Below are 22,453 nucleotides of genomic sequence, written 5' to 3'. Positions count from 1 at the left end.
GCACCTTCCCCAGAGCGGTCTCAAAGGCCAAAAACGAAACACACACCCCCCACCCCACCCCATCCCAGGGATTGTAAGAATCCACTTCCAAATCAGAGGGCAGGAGGGGCCAGCTGTCCTCCCATAGGTCAGACTCTACCACCTGAAGTTGGACTCTCTACAGAGTGTCAGGGGACATTCCTACAGGATGACAGAGGCCCTAGGAGAGGACGGGTAAAGGCAAACCACTCTCACCCAAGCAAACACAAATCAAGAAGCCGTCAGACATGTAAGATTTTTACAAGGTTCTTCTGGCCGCCTGTGCCCCTGGCCACCCTACCCTACTGCGCAGCCTCCCCTCCCCAGCCCCTCTGGGGTCCCTGCCATACGGGGTGGTCTGTGCACTGTCCCTAGGCCAAGCAGTGGCTCTGACAGGCAGGACACTCTGCTCGCTCTCTGCTAGCCGCCAAGCCCTCTCCCAGAGTCAAATGGAGGCCACCGCCGTGGGGCCACAGCACTCTGCAAAACAGGCCAGAGTCAAGATCCAGGAGCTTCTCTGCTGGCTGGGGCCTGGCCCATTCCCCTCTGGAGAGTCCGCTTTCCCAGGAATGGTTGGGTGGAGAGGGTGCCCCTGCCAGCCCCACGGGGCTCCCAGGACACCAGTGGGCTGATGGGCTTCTGCTGCTGGGCCTGGGAGAAGGCTGAGACCCTGCACCCAGCACAGCCCTGGAGGGACCTCCTGGGTTCCCAGGCCAAGTGGCTCCCGTGCGTCCTGGGGACAGTGAGATGTCCAGGAAGGCTGCTTGGAGGCCAGCACAGGCTGTGTGCTCCTGTGCCACTGGGCCCCTCTCTGCTTCCGAGGCAAGCCCCATGCTCCACTGTGTGGGGCACCTGCTCAGGAGTCCCAGCTGATTCCCGGCTTGCCTGCCGTGCATGAGAAAGCAAATTCTGTCATGAACGACTGTATTTATGATGCCCACACTAGTCTCCCACACTCCCTGGTGGCTGGAGGCAGAGCTGTTGGCCCTGGTCCCTCAGGGGAGTAAGAGTTTCACACCAGCTCTGAAGCAAAGCTGTCTCTCTCTGTCTCCGTCTCCGTCTCTGTTGCTCTCCTCGGGCTTGGTGTTGGGAATTCGACCGGACGGTGTCTGGAATGGCCTTCCTGACAAGGAGACGCCGGTCTGCCAGCAGCCTGGGGAGAAGGCAGGCTTGGTTCTGCTTCCAGAACCCCTCTCTGCGTGGTGCCTCCCAGTCTCCAGGCCTCGGATCAATGTGGCCCCAGGACTGTCCAGGCCAGCTCTCTCAGTTCCCAAGGGAGCTGAGGCAGGAAGGCACAGGGTCCGCGCCAGTGACTCCCACCAGTTAGCCTACCCAGCCTTCCTCTGAGGGAGGCCGTCCCATCTCTCCTCCCCGAGTCACAGGACACTGCAAAGGGTCTCCCCAAGCTTAGAGGTCGTGAGGGACAGCAGTCCTGGACAACCAGGTAACAGGAAGATGCAGCCTCCTCTGGGACTCGGGGCCTCCAGGTCCAGGAACTACCTCGACCAGTGAATTATGATTTCTCTATATGTCACTAAATTTAGCTTCCAAATGAAACCCACTAGCAAAGGAAGGCGGTGTAAAAACTTACCCTATGGGGCCCTATTTCAGGCTGGGGGCGCAGGCTGTGCCTGTGGTGGGAGTGACCCATCCAGGGACGTCATGTCAGAGATGACGAGATGGGGCCTGGGGCTAGAGGGGACTTAGGCCAAGTGACCAGGCAGGTGCAGAATTGCCCCCAGAACACAGGTCAGCTATGCCCCAAGGCCCAAGGCTGACATCCTTCTCATGTGTCTGACCTTGTTCCTACACTTGTCACATGGGTCCAGACCCAGGAACACTGACTTAGTAAATGTCTTTGCACACTTGACAAATGAGGATTGGAGGACACTACCCTCCCCACAACAGCAGCGGTGGCCCAAGAGAACATTAAGCGAAGGTTCGCTGATGTCAGGCACTCAGATGCACGTCATGGGTACCACTCAGTCTCTGTCCTACACCAGTTCCCTCGAGGACAGAGGACAAAGTGAGTTATTATAACAAATACGTAATACATGTTCCAGTAAAGGTATCGTGAAAGTACACAAGGTCTACAACTCTATTGCTCTACAACATAAACATATATTACAGATGTAAATGATTGTAGCAAAATATAATACACATTAAAGTAAAGGTACAGGGCACCTGGGGGGCTCAGTTGGTTGAGCGTCTGCCTTCAGCTCAGGTCATGATTCCAGGCTCCTGGGATTCCCTGCTCCCTCTCCCTCTCCCCTTACTTGTGCTTTCTCTCTCTGTCAAATAAATAAAATCTTAAAAAAAAAAAAAAAGCTATGAAAAGGTACATACGAAAGGCTCAGAGAAGGCAACGATTAAACCTCTGGGCAGGTGAAGGGTCTGGAGCGCTCTTCACAGAATTGGGGCATGGAGCTGGGACTTCGAGGACGTCTCGTCCTGGGGGGAGGGAGGACTGAAAGTGTCTCAGGGCATATTTTAGGTGGGAGTGGGAGGAAAGGGGGCTTTCAGGGCAAGGTGACTCGTGACTCCCCAACAGTGAGGCCCTGGGCAGAGCATGCTGACCAGTGGTCTGGCTTGGGTACCAGGAGGGGTCAGGACCCCAAGAGCAGAAGAGGGAAGAGGAGAAATTTGCTTTGGGGGGAAACGGCAGGAGCAAAGGTGATGGAGCTGAGCTGCAGGTGTTTGCGGGACACCCCAGAGGTCAGGTTCACCCAGTGGGATGTATAGCTCCGAACCCCAGAGGGGGCTGGGAACTTCACGTGCAGCTTCTGAGGGAGGCTGACAAAGGCATGAGACAGCAGTTAACTAGTGTTGGCTGGATTCGAACCCAAACCCGGGCTCATTCTCCAGCTCGGTGCTTCCTGTCCATGACAGACCCCAATGCGGACACCTGGGGCAGCAGAGGGAGGGGAGGTGGTCCCTGAGGAGGCCACACGTGGCACTGGCTGGCAGCGCCCCCTGCTGGAGGGAGCCTGCCCTCTGCCAGGGGAAGCAGGACCTGACGGGGCAGGCAGGGGTCACCAAGAGACCTGGGGAAGGCCAGGTCAGGCGGCAGGGAGTGCTCCTTAGGAGCGGTTTTCTCTCTCTTTTTTTAATTTAAATTTTAAGTATCCTGTATACAGTGCTGTCCTGACTTCTGGAGCACAATTCAGGGATTCATTGCGTACATTCCCATGGGTGGGGCCCACTCCCCACCCAGCCCATCCCCCACCCGCGTCCCTCCAGCAACCCTTGGTCTGTTCTCTGTCGGTAAGAGTCTCTCATGGTTTGTTTCCCTCTCTCCCTTTTTTCTTTTCCCCCTTCCCCATGTTCATGTTTTCTTTCCTAAATTCCACATGTGAGTGAAACTGTATGGTACCTGTCTTTCTTTGACTAACCTATTTTGATCAGCATTATACCCTCTAGTTCCATCCAAGTTGTTGCAAATGACAAGACTTCATCCTTTTTGAGGGCTGAGTGTGTGTGTGTGTGTGTGTGTGTGTGTGTGTGTGTACACACCACATCTTCATCTGTTCATCAGCCTGTGGGCATCTGAACGGCTTCCCTAGTTTAGCTATTAGTTGATAAGGTTACTATAAACACTGGGGGACATGTGCCCCTTCCATTCTGTATTTTTGTATCCTTTGGGTGAATACCTTAAAGTGCAATTGCTGGGTCATAGGGTAGCTCTAATTTTAACCACAAAAGAACATTTCTGAGACCATTTCCCTTGAGCAGGGGTAAATGGGGATAGAAAACGGTTTCCAGGAATGAATCGGTCTGACGGCGAGCCCTCCCTACCTCCCAGCACCAGAATTTAGTTCCCAAATTTCATCTCAGAAAAGGAGACAATTTTCCAAATGGACAACTCTTTACAGGAGTAACCACACCTAAATCTGTTTTCTTGAACTACCCGGAGACAACACGCTACTTTAGGAAGATGATACATACATTCAGACTTATTCAGAAGAATGCAAAGTCCTTCCGGCATGAGGGGGAAGAATCCTACAAGGCTCCAGTCCTCAGTCCTTCCCACCTCTGGGAACCCTGGCTTCAGCAGACGCTTGAGAGGTGGGATTCCTCTGGAAAAAACAACAGCACAGGACAGTGCCTGGTGGGGGCAACAGACATGCAGGCACGGCAGACGCCCCAGGAGCGTCGACGTGGCTTTGGCCAGCCCAGTCCTTCAGCAACAGGGACAAGGCCTTTTGCTTCCCAAACTCTGAACTCAGTGACTTTTGGTCTATTTCACGTTCTTAAACTTGAGCACCACGGGGATAAAACTGACTGACCTTCACTGGGAAACGCACCACATTTAGAAACGAACGGGCACGCCCTCGAGTTCAGGTAAAGTCGGCTTGTCTGCAGAAGCAGACAGGAAGAGAGAGCCTCTCTGGGCCACACGGGCCACATGGCAACCAGCGCTGAGGACACAGAAGGGACTGCTCTGCCAGCATGTGGTGCCCGAGCTCGGGGACCTCTCGGGAAGGGATGCACGGCAGCTGCAGGACAGTGGCTCGGAAGCCAGGTGCCACCCCACCGTGGAACGAAAGGAAACAGAAGTGCCCAGATGTGCACGGGTTAGCAGCCAGCCAGAGCTGGAGAATGAATAAACAGTCAATGGACAGACGCCAGAAGAATGGGTACACGTCCCCCAACAAACCTCCCTGTGGGGTCACCTGTCATCCGCACACCAGATAACGCATTACCAGCACTCAGCAAGTGGTTGCTAATTCACACTGATGCCCTGGGAACACTTGGGTCTCTCTAGGGACAAACTAGAAGGCAAGAGAGGCAGCAAAGACCGAGAACAGTGGGTTTTATCAGATAGGCCATTCCACCTGGAAAATGTGCATGCCTTTGACCTCCCAGCTCCCAGAGCGACAGAGCAGTCAGCCGGCAGAGGGTGACCCCAGACCTCTGAACTTCATCCTTTCTTATCTTTGGGTCCGCAAGCCTTTCACCTCCTCCCCTCCTGTTGCGGGTAAAGTGGTCCCTGTCCTGTATCCCCCGGGGGCAGGACGACTGACAGATGGGCCCGCTCACCCTCTGGCGCCCCCCACAGCTGACCTCACGCACCTGGGAGCTCACACACCTGGGAGCCCGAGGGCCTCAGGGGCAGCAGATACACAGGTGGAAATCAAGGCCCAGAGCCATGCTGGCTCAGCAAAGAGGTTGCAGCCACCATGTGAACACTGAAAGCCCTGGGTGAGGTCTGGGAAGAGACCCCGGTGGGTGCTGTGTCTCCCGGCGGCCAGGACCTCCATGCCAGGGATCATGGCCCGTGGTGCTAACAGAGGGGCTCTGCTGTTGGCGGAGGAGGGCAACCCCAGGATCCCAAGCCCTCTGGACACAGTCAAGTTTACCTCACTGCTCTTGAAGCACTTGGCATCGGCCCTGCCTCTGGAAGGTGTGTTAGATGTTCTCTCCCCAAAAGTATTTTCAGACAAAGAGGTGTGATTCCCAGCATTTCGTTTCTGAGGCTTATACCTCGAATTTCACAACCCACCAGTGCAAGAACTCCCTTTGCATGAACCCCGGAGAAACTGCGAGTGCAGATGCAGGTGCGGACCCCTATCAGCCCGCAGGTAAGCCGCTGTCCCCTGGCTTTGGGGGGGGGGTGTTGTGGTGTCTGAAAAGGAGTCACACATCCTGGGGCATCTCAGACAGCGGTCACCAATCTGGGAGGGCACACCCGGGGGAACTGATACTCCCCAGAGCCTTCTTGGCTTTGCCCTCGATGCAAGTGTTTAAAGAGTGCTACTGCCTGGTCCCAGACGGTTCTCCGCCCCCGGACTCAAGTCACGAGCTACAGGAACATGCTCTTTATTGCTCAATTTCTTTAAAAAATGCAGGATTCCTGGATTGAAACTCTGCATTTATAAATTATACTCATCAATCTGCGGAACTTACTGTTTTCAAAATATTTCTGAATAAGAAAAAAAACGAGAAATGATGTGCATGAGCACACATTTCTGGGGAAAAAAAAAAGCCGAAGTGAGACACCATCTCTTCGATTGCACAGTATATGGAACGTGTCCCCTCATCTCTACGGGCTGCATGAAATCGCTGGCTCTAAATGACCCCTTCCCCGAGGGGACTTTGGGAGCAAAGCATTCCCTGCACATCATGAGGAGGGACCCCCAACTTTTGCAAGCCCTGCCACAGCTGATGTGGCCCAGGCCAGATGCTCTCACACCCTGTGAAGACCGGCGGCTGGGGTCTGCGAGGGGTAGTGACCACCTGGCATATAGTAGGATTTCATGTAGCATTAAGAGATCTGCACTGGGGCACCTGGGTGGCTCAGTGGGTTAAAGCCTCTGCCTTCGACTCAGGTCATGATCTCAGGGTCCTGGGATCGAGCCCCGCATCGGGCTCTCTGCTCGGTGGGGAGCCTGCTTCCCTCTCTCTCTCTCTCTGCCTGCCTCTCTGCCTACTTGTGATCTCTGTCTGTCAAATAAATAAATAAAATCTTAAAAAAAAAAAAAGAGATCTGCACTGAAGGCACTCAGGTCCAGAGCTGTCAACAGAGGAGTTCGGCGGCGTGGAGGGACAAAATCTTGCTCCATGTCATGGGGACTGACTTTATTTGAATTTGGGGTGTCCCTGTACTACAGAAGTAAATCAAGTGGCCTGATTTTATGGTCTAAATACAAATAGAATTTTCTTCGAATGCGGAGTGGGCATGGAGCTCTGTCTGGACGTGGTTAAGCCCAGGGACAGACAGGGCACAGTGGGTTAGCAGTGACTTCTGTACCTGGTGCATATGTACAATATACAGGTGTGTGGGTATACTCAGTACTATCACACACCACACACACGTACATGTATGGGCTGCAAACGTATTCACCATGTATACACGCACACCACAAATAAACACATACTCACACCTTCACCCACTCTTCTCTAAGAAGGGTCACCCGGGTCCCAAGTGAGCTCTGGTCATTACAGATGTCACATTTGGGGGTAGAGATTAAACACTCCTGTTGCTTCTAACTGGTCCATCACCCAGGAGCCAGTGTCCAGTGAGGGCCTCGAAGGACCATTGAGTCAGTGGGCGTGGCTTCCATTTGCCCCCACAACCCTCTGCCGAATCCAGGAGCTCCAGAACCCTCCTTGCCCTTTGCACGTGCTGCAGCACCTCCCCTGCTGGGAAGGGGGCAGCTTGGATTACCCGAGGGGGGCACTGGATTCCTTCTTCCTAAAAGAACATTTCTGATCCTTTGTGTGTCCAAGAACAGTCCTGGCTTCTTCCGTTCGGGCAGCATCAGCGTGGGCTGACAGGCTGGGGGTCACAGGTGTGCCTGTGGGTTGTAGAACCATTTTTTTTCCCCACTGATTGCAACAAAATTCCTGAGTTTGAAGCCAGAAGTGACTACTTCTATTTGAAAGAGAGCAGAGCTAAGATCCAGAGACAGAAAACAACACCTCGCAACTACTCTCAGAGCTGAGTAGCTGAAGGGTCCAGATATTTCCTGGGTATTTCTCAGCTAAACCCAGGGCTACAGCCCTTTCCGTGCGAATTCCCCTTCCCCTATCTGCACATTTTTAGTGCATTTAATTACTACTTGGACTCCAGCTTAACATCCCATACAGATTCTTTTGCCAGGAAAGGCCCCATGAATTAAGAGAGCCATGTCAACGCCCATGTTTATAAGAGGAAATAGTCTTTACTTTCAATCCTACCACCAGAAACCCGCCTTCCCTTCTAGACACCCATTAGCAACCTTGTCAATAAAGAGATGCGATGCGTTCGTTCTGCAATTCAGGTTGGGGGCGCCTGGATGGCTCAGTGGGTTCAGGCCTCTGCCTTCGGCTTGGGTCATGATCCCAGGGTCCTGGAATCGAGCTTCACATAGGGCTCTCTGCTCGGCAGAGAGCCTGCTTCCTCCTCTCTCTCTCTCTCTGCCTACTTGTTATCTCTGTCAAATAAATAAAAATAAATAAAATCTTTAAAAAAAAAAAAGAATTCAGGTTGAATCCACTTTAAAATAAAATACTACCCAGCAAGCACATACAGAGGAAGAAGGTCAGTAGGCAGAAGAAACCGCCAACAAAACCCAGAGTGAAGGCAGGGCCTTGAAAAGAAGCCAACACACCTTGAGCCAAAGGTAAGAAGTCAACCGAAGCCTGGGGACAACGCAGCATGACTGCACATTCTCCACATCGAATGTGAGTTCCTCTAAGGCAAACCGGTATAGAGAGACCCACATTTAGTAAACAAATACAAGAAGCCATGGTTACACCCTGGAAAAGTTTTATGATTTATAAAAAAAGCTTTAGTGAAAAGTGCCTTTCAAAACTGAGCTCCTCTAAGAAAGAAATCTGAAAGGATTCACTTCAGACCATTTTTCTGAGCAAATACCCATTTTACAAAGCCGAGCGCACCTGTCTATGGCTCTGGGGTGACACGAGAGAGACCCGGGCGTTAAGGAGACTGTCTTCCTTCTCCTCTCAGGGCATTTCCGTTGGGGGACCAGAGAATCAACTGCGACAACAGGTCCCCGCATCTCACTGGGCAACACAACAGTCCTGTCCTCTACGTCCTGTCCATTCTTCCTGCTTGGTCCAGCATGATGGGGGCTCCTCTCCGCACAGCCACCAAGGATGCGGGCTGGCAGGGTCGCCACCATCTTGTGGATGCATCGTTTGTGACACATGGTCTCCTGGACCCGGGGGGCAGCAGGAGGGAGACTGGGGTGTCACACACCTGTTCTTCCGCACTTCGGCCTGGAGAGGCTAGCGTCCCTTGCTCCCCAAGCACATTGACTGCAACTAGTCACATGGCCTTGCCCAGTTGCAGGGTCCTGAGGAGCACGACGGAGATGGTCAATGTTTGGGGCCCCCACCCAGTCCACCTTAAGAGCCAAAGCAAGGTTTTTTGTTGTTGTTGTTGATTTTGTTTGTTTTTTCATAAAGGCTGATCAAAAACACAAAATAATTTGCAGACAGTCCCTCAAGAAACTGATGAGTTAATCTCACTAACCTCTACCAGACCCTTGAAAATTCACCGGTAGCCAAAATAACGGCTAGGGAATGATGGCGGGGAAGGGGACCAGCGAAAGGACTTAACTTTGATAAATAGTCCTTAAAAGCAACACACAGGCAAACACTAAGATGAATACGGTGACATTATTCTATCTTGAATTCATGGCATTGGGGTCCTGGCCACCAGCTGGCATCCTTGTTTGATTGAGGAGATGTGGGGCACTGAGGGAAGGTGGGTTGTTACTGGAAAGCACTTCCAATCTCCTCCACCTCCTCCAAGTGATGGGCCACCTGGTCCCCACGACCGCAGCACACAGTGTCCTTGGTCTGAAAGTCCCACAGGGACCCGAGACTCCAGGAGGCTCGCCACGGTGGAGTGAGCTGCAGTGTTGCCGTCTGAAGGAACCCGGCTCCTGGGGAGGCTCCTGTGTTGTCTGCGGAAGAAAGCTCCAAGCTGCCTGAGTGGACCGGACTTCCAGGGGGTCCTCTTGGCTTCTGTGCCCGGTTGCTGTGTTCAAGCATGTTCTTGGATGTTGTTAATGCATTTACCCAAGTTCCATCTTCCAGGGATGCCTGGAACAAAACGTTTCTCCCTCCTTTTCCCAGCTCTCTCCTGGTAACTTCACTTCCACCCTGACAGGAAGGTTTGGCAACGGGAGGTCACTTGAAAACCCCTCGTGGAGAAGCTTCTCTTGCTGCTGGGAATCCATGCAGAAAACAGAGCGCCCATTGACCAAATACACAACCCCTCCAATGTCACACGCCTCCCTGCCTTTCTTTGGACGCACTTGCCCTGTTCAGCTCACGGGCTGTCCTAGAGTCACCACATCCCAAGATGGAGGCCTGGGAGTCTGTGCATATTCAGTATCCCCGCAGACTCAAGACACAGCCCGGAAGTGTGCTTTCCCAAATTATGAGCAAGGTGACCTCAGGGCTGGACGAGGGATTTCCACGCATGTTATGTCCGTCTTTACAACACCAGCAATCCCTGGACACCCTCTGAGAAGAAACCTGAATTCTCCTGCATATCTTATGGTCTCAAGAAGCATAAATGAGAATGTTTTAGTGAAAGGATGTGGACAGAAACCACTTTCCCTGCGATAGAGTCTAGCTTGAGTTTCAGGTATTAATCGTTGAGTCAAAGACATAATTAACACTGGGCAAAGCTGTGTGACCTGGGATTGTTACAGGGGTTCTGGGTTTCACATTGTTTCTGGCCGCAGGGGATTCAGTCCCTAGAAGAGGGTCTTGGCAGGCGCTCTGCCTGGGTGCCGGTCTGCTGGTCTGCGGAATCAAGTTCACTACACGTTTTATGTCTTGGTGGGAAAGTCATTAGCAATATGATTGTAAGCTAAGATTACCAACATACTTGAAGAATGTAAAAACCACCTTGGCTGCCTTTCGACAATGATCCTAACATACTCCAATATCCCCCTCGTTCCCCCCCAGGGTGGTGCAGAGCAGTTACAACGCGGTTTGTGGGATTCCCGGAGCTCTCGAGGGGAAATTCTCACCATTGCTCCAATCCTCACACTGAGTCCCACCTGTTCTGCCGACACCAGCCCTCAGGACCCCAGGGAGGGATGGAGCCGAGACCCCAGCACATTCTGCTGGGCCACAGGGCGGGCGAGGTGGGTGGGGAGAACACCAGGCTGCCGGGAGGGGCCGTCCCAAATGGACTACTACTCTTCCTTTGGTCAGATGTGTATAACAAACCCCCGAGAGATCAGCTTTTCATTTTCCACCTCTTGGCCCAGACTAAACACTACTGACAGAACCAGGGCCTCAGTGGGGCACCGTGTGGGCACCGGGCGGGAGAAGATTGGGGTGAGCAGGGGACCCTGGGGCCCTGCGGCATGACCTCCGATGGCCCGACCACGGGGCAGGCTGCCCTGAGCCCAGGCAGCAGGGGACCCCGACACGAAGGAGGCAGGCCCAGTGTCCTGGCTCCTTGCATCTGCGCTGTTAGGGAGGGACCTGAGGATGGAGGAGGCTCCAGTGAGCTGGGCCGACCCCCTCCTGCTCTGAGCTTCCTGGGCGTCCTTCCCTGCCACGTTCTCCTCCACGGAGAGCAAGCTCCGTTGAGGAAACCCTTGGCCTCCCTCTGCCTCCTCATCACCCCTGGGGAGTTGGAGTGGTCAATCACTGATTTGGAAAGAAAAAACAGTGTGTTGAGCTCAGGCTCTGGAACCTTCCTCCAGGAGCCGGAGTTGGCGGCAAAGAGCAGGTGTTTCCCGTCCACCCCTCGAGCAGGCCACCCACCCGCCGGATCCCAAGGGGAAGCCCACCTTGGTCCAGCTCTGCTGGGCACTGAGGGTGAGTCTACCTGACCCTGGACCCTCCATCTTCATCTTAGCCTTCATCTGTGACAAAGGTGACCTTGGACCAGCCTCACACAGGTCTCACGTCTGCACCCAGGAGGGGGAAAGGGCATTCTCATCTCACCCTGTCCTGTCTGGGGGCACCTGCAGGGTCACCACACCCCTGTGGCCTGTTAACTAATCAGCCCTTGGCCTGGGAAGCTCTTCCAAGACCGGCACCTGAACCCCTGCGGTGTGGCTGGCAGACAATGGGGGCCACCCCACACCAAGAGGGGCTTCAGAACTCCAGTAGCAGAACCTGTCATGGGGCATGAGGCTGCTTTCCAAAGAAGCTTGCATCAGGTCAGGCTAAGCCCTCCTGTCCCCCCGTCTCCTGCTGTTGGAGCGAACTTGGTCACCTCTTGTCTCCAAGCTAGACCTTGCTTCTCCCGTAGCAGTGGGGGTACCTGGCCCAGGAGTCTCCATGGTCCCCGGGGGTCTCATGGTTTTTTAGAATCTCAAGGAGACTGGAGTATGGGCTCCCATGTTCTGTCTGGGGCACAGCCGGCATCTCACACATGGTTCAGAAGAACTGGGCGAAGGCATGTGATGCCACGTTTTCCCAGATGTTCAGGGAGGAGGGTCCTCCCAGTACCTTCTTGGGGAGGGGCTGGTGTTAACAGAAGGATTTCTGAAGGGAAGAAGAGATACACGGGCGGGATGCTGGGGGAAGGACGAACTGAAACCAGACCCAGCGTCCCTGCCCCCGGGACTTCGCAGACTGCTGCTCCTCGGCCATCGTTACTGACGTTACTGACGTGTTGCAGATGCTCAAGGAGACAAAGCCACAGTTCTGAGCACCATACACCTGGGAAGCAGTGAAAACACGGCCTCTTTCACCTTCTCGTTCCCTCTCCACAAGGCAGAGCCAGCACGTCATCCGCCATCCCTTCTGAATGCCCCTGGAGCTGGGGTCCACCTAATTCGACCCCCTCCATGCTCCTGGGGTTCTTCCCAGGCCAGGCTTCTAGAAAACTCCTGCACTCCCACGCCAAATGTTTCCCCTGCTCTGTCTTCAAAGTCCCAATTCTTCCCTCCCCCTGGAACTAAAGGACCGTGCAGTCTGGGTCAGCCCACCTCCGTCCCTTCTCTGGTGTCTCCCGCCCCTCCCCCTCCACTGTTTTTCCCTCCTTATTTGTCCTGTTTAATGTCAAGTGCCTGGTTCCTCAGGAACAGCAGCTGCAGAAGCGAGCATGAGTGGATTTCAAATCAGCAGAGAATGTTTGCAACAAGTAATGTGGCAAAACACCATCTATACTTGCACGGGGCTGCTCTGGCCCCCACTTGTGCTCTCGGGACAGCAAGGACAGGAGGGCCACCAGAACAGTCCCCATGGGCAGGAGACATCCTCTACCCATCCTCACAATGGCCTAGGGGATGCCGTGGCACTCCTCCAAGGTCACTGAAGTGCCACAGGCAGAAAGCAGAGGCCCCAAGTCCCTCCAGGGCCACACAGACCCCAGCTGCTTTCTAGGCCTGTCTGAACGCTCTTGGGCTCAAGGTCTCAGGCTGGGGCAACATTTGCACTCAGGACAGCGCTGTCCGGCAGACCTGCCCTCATGCCTTCACCGGTTGCATCCCCTGGGCCACAGCGGACAAACTGCCCACAGCACGGGCCAGTAGCACACCAGGGTGAGATGGCAGGTGTCTAGAAAGCCTTGGGGCCCAGACCCTCCCTGGAGCCCAGCTGTCCCCTGAGGCCTGCCCGTCCTGGCCCAAGGCCACCTGTCTCTCAGCTACTCTGAGTGGCCGGGACTGCCCAGGTCTCTGCAGCACTCAGAGAGCACCCTTCCTTTTGTAAAAACAATCTCTGTGCTCAGCAAATGCTCAGGAGCGGGCGATCACGGCAGTTCCACTCCTGGGGAACCCCATCCCCAGGGGCAATGCACACCCGTGAGCAGCTCACAGCTCGGCCCGGCAAGGAGCTCTGCTCCCGCAGCCAAGTGTTTCTACAGATTGTTAACTCCTGGGGGCACGACCAGGCCAGGGAGGAGGCGGGCTGCACGTTGGTGGCTGCGCCTCGGAAGGCCGACCTGAGCAGAGGCAAAGAGGCTCTGGAATTAGAGTAACATGAGTCAACGTGAACCCAAATTAAATTTACACATGCTTCGAGAGCGCGGTCTGTTCTGCAAGCAGGGCACACGGGCAAGGCCAAGGACACCCGGCTTCTGCCTTTCTGTCAGGGCCGCAGCACAGAGGGGAGAAAAGCACTGATGCATTTCCCAGGCCCTGTCTTCTTTAAGGTGGCCCGCGGTCAGAGCTGGTGCAGCAGGGAGACAGGGTGTGCGGGAGAACTTGAACCCGAGGCCTGGCTCCCACAGGGCCTCACACCTGGGAGCCCAGACTCCTGCTGGGAATGGGGAAGGAGTCTCCCAGGACAGAAGACTTGGAGCCAGAAGGACCCGGCCTGAAAGCCTGAATCCCCGTGCAATCCCGACCTATGGGCGTGGCCATGTGTGTGTGCATGCACGAGTGTGTATATGGTATGTGTGTGAGTGTGTGCACACACGTTTGCATGTATGTGGTGTGTTCGTGAGTGTGTATGTGATGTGTGTGCATCTGAGTATTGTGTAGTGTGTGTGCATGAGTATGCATGTGCTGGGCACACGAGTGTGTGTGTGTGTGTGAGTATGTAGGTGTGTGCACATGTGTGCATGTGGTGTGTGTGTGCATGCATGAGTGTGCATGTGGTCTCTGTGTGCATGTGAATGTGTGCGTGTGCACAGGAGAGATGCAGAGATGCACAGAAGGACAGAAAGAGCTGCCGTGTGGCAGGTAACTCCCACGGTTGGAAAGTCAGGCGAAAGGCGGGAGGCGGGCAGGCCCTCCTGAGTGTGCAGTACCCCCCCACCCCACCCCAGAAAACATCTCCAGACACAGGTTCACAGGTACAGAACACTGACTCCAGCGATGCTCAAGACCGGGCTGCTGAATGGAGCTGAGCCGGGACGGTGAGCTGGCGAGTCTGGGGGCCGTGCCCGCACACGTGAACCCAGCCCGGGAAGGAGTCTTCCCTGCAGGCAGAGGGCATGGGTGGGCCGTGAGGAGCACAGACATGCAGGGGCCCCTGTCCCTGCTCTCTGCGACCCTGTGAGGTGCCGTGAGTGTGCTCAGCCAGAGCTCGCCGAAGGAGGCACAGGCCACAGAGGTCATCTGTCTGGACAGTGGTGCCCATGCTCCTTTAAAAATAATAATGATGATGATGCCCAGCCTGCCCCCAGGCCCCTGGTTTAGCAGGTGGGGGCAGGGCATCAGAATCACGGGGGAGGGATTTTCAGCACGCACCTCCCTAGCTGGGCATGCGGAGTGGGGAAGGGGTAGCAGGGCAGAGGAAAAACCCATGAGCTGTTCTACCGCACACCTTCCCCTGCGTAGCCACAGAGCTTGGCAGAATGGCCCTGGAGAGTGTGCGTGTGTGTGCCCTGCACAGAAGGACCATACAATGCACCAGCAGAAGTGGGCCACGAGAGCGAAAGAGGCACTGTTAGACTCAGACTCAGAAACAAAGATAAACCAGGACAGTCCCAGGAAGAGGGGCAGGGACTGGTCACCTCACTGACAGGGTGTCCCCTTGGGACACTTGGCCCTCCGCCCCCACTTGCTCCAACAGAGCCCAGATTACTGATCTCCTCGGGAGGCCACCAACCCCACGTCTCCCCTAGATGTCTGCGTCCAGGTAAGACAAGGACAGACCCCCATCATGAGGGACGCCCAGGCTCAGCAGGGACAGAGCTGGAAAAGAGTGTGTGTCCATCCACCCTGGTGACAGCAGCCCTTCCTGTCGTTCTGGGGCCTGCTGGAGTCCTTCTCTGCCCCAAGCACACGGTGCAACTTGATATGATACACTCAGAATGCTTTTGAAATTATGGTCTCGCTTTTCATGACCTGGGCGTCCGCCTTTCTCTACAATTACATGCCTTCGGTTGGTATGTTTAATAGACGAATTCTTACCGCGGCCTCCAACACCAACATTTAATGAAACATTAAAAAGAAAGCTGGCTCTTAAAGGTGGTCAGCTGGAATGGGAGCTCATCGACTCCCCACCTGGAAGCACAGCACCCCCCCACCGCCCGCGGCCGGCCCGTGTCCCTTCTCCCACGACATTCGCCCACCAGGGACAGCTCGTGGGCCTGGGGAAGACTCAGCCTGCACAGTCAGAAAGAAAACGTCTTCAGTCCGTGTTACCTCCTGGAGGAACAGACTCCACATTACAGTGGGGGTGGCAAGCTCACCCAGAAAACTCTCCAGCCAGCTCAGCCATGTGGTCGTGGCCATGACCGAGAGCAAGCTGGACAGATGGCCCACACCCCTGCAACCACTCTTGGCACATCTCTGTGACCATAAACAGCCTCGAGGCCACTGCGCCTGGGCAGGGACTCCCCTGTCCCTCTTAAAGCTGCTGCAGGGTTGGTGGTCTTCGGTTGTCATGTAACTCCAGATTAAGAGACCACAGAAGACCATCCCCCCATGGACAGGTGTCCATGTGGACGCTGATAGAGAGAGGCACGAGGCCGGGCTGTGGGGCAGGAGGCACCGGCATTAACTACCCACGTGCTGGCTCGGGGAGACAGAGGGTGCCGTCGGGCAGGAGGACACCCCAAGTGCTGGGTGTCTTTACAACTTCTAGGGCTATTCTTCCGTAAACCTGCCTGATCCCGGCCTTTTGGGAATCAGCCTCAGGAGAGTGCCCCACTCACGGGAACTATCCCCTTTACTCGGACCTGACAGATGTCCAGGTCCTTCCAGAGCTCTCCATGGCTCGATCTCATCCCATTTCCTTCCACTTCTCCACCTGCACCCTTTCCAGTGGCCCCCCCCCCCAACACCAGGACCCTGAGACTCCATGCCTGCCAGTCATAGTCCTTCCTCCCCACGGTCCTTTGTCAGACATTCTTGGACACAGCAGCTGCCTTCATCTTCCACTTGTACCCAAGAAGAATTTTGTTGAATTAAAAATTACATTAAATATTTGAATTAACTGGGAGAATAAATGTCATGGTCACAATAGTAAGTACTTTCAAACAGCCTCACAGGAGACCGAGCTCCTCATTCACATAAATACTCTGCTGGATTCCCCAGCTAAGAAATTGTTCTTCTTAAGGTCCTCCCCCTTTCTCATAGTATTTAGGAGGTATTATATACTGTTTGTCTGCTTTATGACATCTTAGGGTTTCATCACCTGAGCTAATGGCTTATTGCTAGCGTGTACGAAGGTGTTTTTAAAAAGTATCTTCACGTAGTAGTAACTGGCCTCCATTCTAAACTGTCTCGTCGTTGTATTGGTTTTGAATGGATTTTTCTGGGGGAGGGGGAATGGGATGAGGGGCTAGGTTCCTGGAAGACAGTATTCTTTATTGTTCTGCTTTCCAGTAGACCTTACCTCTATTCCTTTTTCCTACCCTACAGAACCATTTAAAAAGTTCAAGGCAATGTTAGGGCCCAGTATGTCGGTGAGAACACTCTTGACTTTCATACTAATGACTTCCAATGTCACATCAGTTTTGGGATCGATACTCCATGAAGGGAAGGAAGATTCTTTCTACATTAGCTTCTGAAAATTTTAAATATGAAAAAGGCATTTGCTATCAGAAATACACTGAAATCTCGTCAAAGGCAATTTTAGTATTTATTGAGATGACTGTCTCTCCTTTTGACAGTGGATGTGTCAAACTGCATAACTGAGGTAAAGATTAGGAATAATTTCTCTGTGGACTCATCCTGCCAGAGTGTGTCAAACCCCTGGGAAAGTACCTTAAATTGCTCCATCCATCAGTCAAACCTCCATGTCATGGGCCTTATTCTTTTGAAACGTTACGGAATTTTAACTGGTGTGAGGTGGTATCTCATTGTGGTTTTGATGTGTATTTCCCTGACGGCCAGTGATGTGGAACATTTTTTTCACGTGTCCATTGGCCGTTTGGATGTCTTCTTTGGAGAAGTGTCTGTTCATGTCTTCTGCCCATTTCTTGATTGGATTATTTGCTTTTGGGGGTGTTGAGCTTGAGAAAGTACTAAGGAGGGCACGTGAAGTGATGGGCACTGGGAGTTATATGCAACTAATGAATCATTGAACAGTACATCTGAAACCAATGATGTACTATACAGAGGCTAACTGGACATAATAAAAAAAAAGAAATATTACAGAATTCATTATTCTTACACTTTACCTAGAATTTGATCTAAGTTCCTAATGAGACGGGTCTGCCTCCTTATTTTTTTTCCTTTTTGTTTTTTGTGTTGAATGGGTTTGGGTGTCGCTGCATGACAAATGTCCCGAGAGGTGTTCCTCTTCTGAGCTTGTTTCTGAGCATTGGGGACTGTCCCCAAAGGATGGTTTTCCCAGTCCCCAGGCGGAGCTAACACGCCAGGGGTCCCCCATTACAGGCTGAATGATCCTCGATAGAAGAAGGGAGTCATCCAGACAGAGCACCTTTTGGGCTGACACTACTTAGAGAGGTTGTTCATAGAACATTCGACAGTCTTCTCTCCCTAGGCTTTGCTCTTCCCGATGTCGAAATTCTTAGGACTAAAGGAAAGTGATGAGCCACTGAGGGCCCTCCATCTTTTTTCCTCCAGAGGGTCCGGCGGCTGCTGCCAGTCCCTGGAGGCCCTGGTCACCCTCACACGCTCACCCACGGGGCAGGGGCAGGGCCGGTCAGGACCCCAGGCTCCCAGCCGGTCAGCTGGTGAGGACTTGAGCCCTCCCCTGCAGGCCTCAGGGGCCCCCACCCTCCAGCCCTGCCGTATCAGGGGGTCCCACGAGAAACAGTTTTTGTCTTTTATTTATTTTTTCTCTATTGCATCAGGATCTTCTGAAGTAAACTTTCTCTTGGGCTTGAGCTTCACTATTCCAGAGGTCTTTGCCAAGGATCTGTGAGGTAGCCTTCCCATCTGTTTATTTATGGTTTGGGTGCTTGGGGACAGGGGAGAAATGCACGAGACCCATGACCCCCAGCAGCTCGGCCGACATCATGGGAATCTGTCTACCCTGACTGATAGCATTCCCGTGACCCCGGTCAGGGAGCTGAGGCTCACAGCATTTTCTTGGCCCCCATCTAGTCCTAAATGTCGGGCTCAGTGGAAGCCAAACCATGTTGCAAGGTGACGTGAACTCTATGGTTTCCTCACGCGCAACAAATGCCAGCCCCATGAAAAATAAAGCATCGGGGAGGAACCCTTTGTTAGGATGCTTAGCTGCTGTCCCATACGCTTCATCTGCTCTTCTTCCATCTTTCGACTAAATTCAGTTCCCTCCTCGGGAGAAGTTTCTGGAAGAACGGCAAGGAGGCTGTCCCTGTGGGTCACACTAAAGTGGCCTTCTCATCCTTGGCAGGGACCTGTAGCCGGGCCTTCTCTCTCATCTGTCATGAGGGCTCTTTGAATGGCCAAGCGTCCGCCATGTCCCCATCTACAATCTGTCCACTGTGGCCTAAGACAGACAGCCTCCAGATGTCCCCTCTCCTTGGCCAGGGTTTGCTCACTTAGGTCAAAGCCTTCGAGGGGCGGTAAAGCCAGCAAGTGTAGTCCATATTCTCTGCCTTGTTTCCTGCATCTTCTGGCAGGAGGGAAAGGAAAATCCGTCCAGGCTGTGTACGCTGAGTGGCCCTTCCAAATCCTCCAATCAGCTTCTCGCTTGGTTGACTTATTTTTTTTCCTTCATGCATTCTACACCAAGTCACTGACAGCCCAGTGGACTGCAGGTGCCCATGGTGGGGGAGGGGCTCCAGCATGGTAGAGAGAGAGAGAGACACCAGAACCCAGAACCCCCCTCATGTAACCCTACTTGCGTTGGGGGGGCTCGGGAGCCAGGGGGAGCCTCGGGCAGGCATCTCTTCTACCTGAATCACGGCCATCACCCCCGGAGTGCTCACCTCCATCTTTGGGGAGAGAAGCCTCTGCTCCAGAAGAGGAAGAAAGGGCCAAGATCTATGTCTTTAGAGAATGACCTGCTGGCAGCTGGAGGTGGGCGGGGCCAGGTGGGCATAGCACAGAGCCCGACAGGGAGCGAGTCTGCGGGCTGCTGTCCATGTAGGACACGAATTATCCCCAAACCTAAGTGACTTCTCAGAGCAGCCCTGGGGCTTTGCAGTGTCTCATCTGCCCCAAATCCTTACACTTTCCCATTCTTTTGCGAAAGAAAGGTATTAAATAGCGACATTGGACATTTGAAGCCTGCGTGTGTGATTAAGATAAACCCAGCAGGCAAGTCGAGATTCTTAAGCAAATTTGGTTTCCATTTTCCGGACTTAGTCACCCACTAAGCCTCTGGGCAGTTGTGTTCTCGAAGCGGTTGTTCCCTGTAACAGACGGTGGCCGCCAATCCTGAACTGCCAACACTGGTCTGCGATTCCCAGGGACCTCATCACTTGGGATGATGGTTCCCTCACCCATCAGCATCCTTGAGCCCGGGCTCTGCCTGTGTCATGCCCAGTGTCTCTCAGAGAGTTTGCTAAGGTCTCCAAGACACGGAGACTGTCTCAGCAAGAGGTAGAACTACAAGTGATTTTTTTTTTCTTTAGGAAATACGGGTCAGTCAGTGTAGAGCGAGACACCAACACTGTTTTAAGTCAATGCACACCAGAGTCCCATTCTGAGGACAGGCTAGGGGACAGGGACAGTAGAGGGAGAGATGAATCACAGGCTTCCAGCTTCTCTTGAGCAAGACCTGAACAAACACATTTTATTATTTTGTTTTTGGAGCTGAGATGTTCCAGAACATTCCTTACAGGCTCACTTATCAAGTCTTTCCAGACAATGTGATGTTTGGTCAAGTTTTGCTTCCGTCCTCCCCTGGCAGGGTGGTTTATCAGTACCCTGAGTTGTGTTCAGGAATGTGCATGTATGGACGTCCAGCTGTCTTTAGCGCTCCTATCTCCCCCACTCCCTCCAGACGCCTTGCCCACCCCAATCCCGTGCACACCCTCTCAGGGCAGGACCCTCACTGCTTTCGGTTCTGCCCGAGAGAAGCTGTAAGCGACAGCAACAACTCCAGTCCCCCATCACTCCCATCCATGCTCTCCTCTTAACGTTCCTTCATAGCACCTGTGTCTGATGTCCACTCCCTGCCAGGATGAGCTCTGTGGCCCTGGGCCCATCCTTCCCCTCACCCAATCCCAGAACAAACACTTGTTGAATGACTGAGCAAATCCATCAGAGTGCCATGCCTTGTTCCACCCCATGGTGTCCATCCCTTCCTTATTCTCAAACCACCAATAACCAACACTGACAGGTGGGATCGTAACTAGTTGCTTACCTACCTGTGTCCCTGGCTGGAAGGCAATTCCTCCATAGGACAAACCAAATCAACCTCACCTTCATGTCTCCAGCACCAAGCAGGAAGACTGCAAACAGTCAGTGCTCAATAAATGCGTGTACTACATACAGAAAATACTCAGAAAGAATACATCCATCCCATCATACCAGCTATTGTAAACCACTCTGCTGAGTATATGCTTCTGGCGGTGTGTCCTTGACCTTCGGATTTTCCACCTGCAAAAGGGGGAAACACCGATCATCTGCCCACCAAGAGCGCAGGTGCCTAAGGCTCAATGGGCATCTTCCGGGGCTTTCGTGGCCGCATCCCTGGTGAGGCCCGCCTCTCCCCCAGGCGGGTGTTATTTCCTAATTCACATTTCCTCGAGCATCTGGAAGCTTTGTTTGCATGACCTTGAAGACACATCTCTAATCAAATTAATAGACATGTAATCCAACTCTTAGAAAAGAGAGACCATCACTCTTCCGTCCCCATACTGGCCAAAACGTTACTAAGTCGAAATACAAACAAACAAAAAGGCACACGGGGGCTCTGATTTCTGTAAGAGTTTGGATTCAACCTTCCCTTTGAAATTTGAGAGTATCCCTTCCACTTGGGAGATGCTGGAAGCCCTGACATACCCAGGGCTGATCTCCTGAGACCACTCCTCTCACCATTCAACCCCCACCCCCAACCAAGTTGGCCAGCTGGTTCAGGGAGTGGGGCCAGAGCAGACCTGCCGTGGGACTGCCCTGCCCAAGAGTTGTTCCTCTTCCAGTTACTATGGAAGCAACACCTCCTCAAAGTTTTGTTTTAATTGTAATAAAAAACACATGTGTGGGGCTTTCTTTGCGATTACTAGGAAACAGAAGCAACCTAGGTGCCCAGCAATAAATGAAGAAAGAAACGCAGTGCATATACACAGTGGAATACTATTTGGCCCTAAAAAGAATGACATCCTGCCATTAGTGAGGATGCGGATGGGGTGAAGTCAGTCCAAAGGTACAAACGTCCCATGACAAGACACATGGTTCCCAGGGTGGGGGGACTGCACACAGCCTGGTGCCTACAGCTAATAACACAGCAAATTTGACAGTTGCAAAGAGAGAAGATTGTAAAAATTTTCATCACAAGAAGAAAAAGGCTTTGTAACTATTGCAGTGACTGACTTACCTAGATCCACTGTGGTGACAGTTTCACAACAAACGCAAATATCAAATCTGTATTATCTTCGTAAAACCGATACAATGTTCTATGTCTAGGATATCGCAACAAAAAAGAACAAAGACTTAGATCTGAAAGTTGTCAAAGTCAAAGGAGATGAAGTATTTAAGGAACCTGGACTGAAAATCAATGTATCTTCCTACCTTAAAAAAAATGTAAATGATACGGCTATGAACACAGGCGTGCAGATCTTTCCAGAAGGACCCTGCTCTCAGTTCTCCTGGGGACATACCCAGAAGGAGGATTGCTGGGTCCTAAGGTAAGTGCATATTTAACTTCTTGCAGAAAGAACTTGCTTCCATGACACCTGTACCATCTCACGCCCCCAGCGATGGGGCGCGAGGAGTCCTTTTCTCCGTGTCCTCGACCGCCCTTCACCTTTCCCTTCTGCAGCACTGGCTGTCCCGATGGGCGTGACGTGAGGGCTCACTGTAGTTTTATGTGCATTTCTCCTCTGAGGAGTAATGCAGAGCGTCTCTTCATGACCTTGTTCACCATTCATTATCATCTTTGCAGAAATGTCTATGCCACGCTTTGCCCTTTTTAAAAATCCAATCATCTGGGTTTTGCTGCTGCTGTTGTTAAACTGCAGACATTCTTCACATGTTCTGGATAT

The 22,453-nt window shown here is 52.9% G+C and overlaps 1 protein-coding gene across 1 annotated transcript in view; it reads right to left on the bottom strand.

Moving 5' to 3' along the window:
- The window catches only part of LOC111144886 (twist family bHLH transcription factor 2), a 49,953-nt gene that overhangs the window by 7,662 nt on the left and 19,838 nt on the right, over positions 1 to 22,453 (bottom strand). The gene's annotated exons all lie outside the window — the stretch shown is intronic.

The sequence above is a fragment of the Enhydra lutris genome, unplaced genomic scaffold (assembly GCF_002288905.1).
Source record: "Enhydra lutris kenyoni isolate GAN:26980312 unplaced genomic scaffold, ASM228890v2 scaffoldscaffold1, whole genome shotgun sequence".
NCBI classification, from domain to species: domain Eukaryota; kingdom Metazoa; phylum Chordata; class Mammalia; order Carnivora; family Mustelidae; genus Enhydra; species Enhydra lutris.
This window is presented reverse-complemented; position numbering and strand designations above follow the sequence as displayed.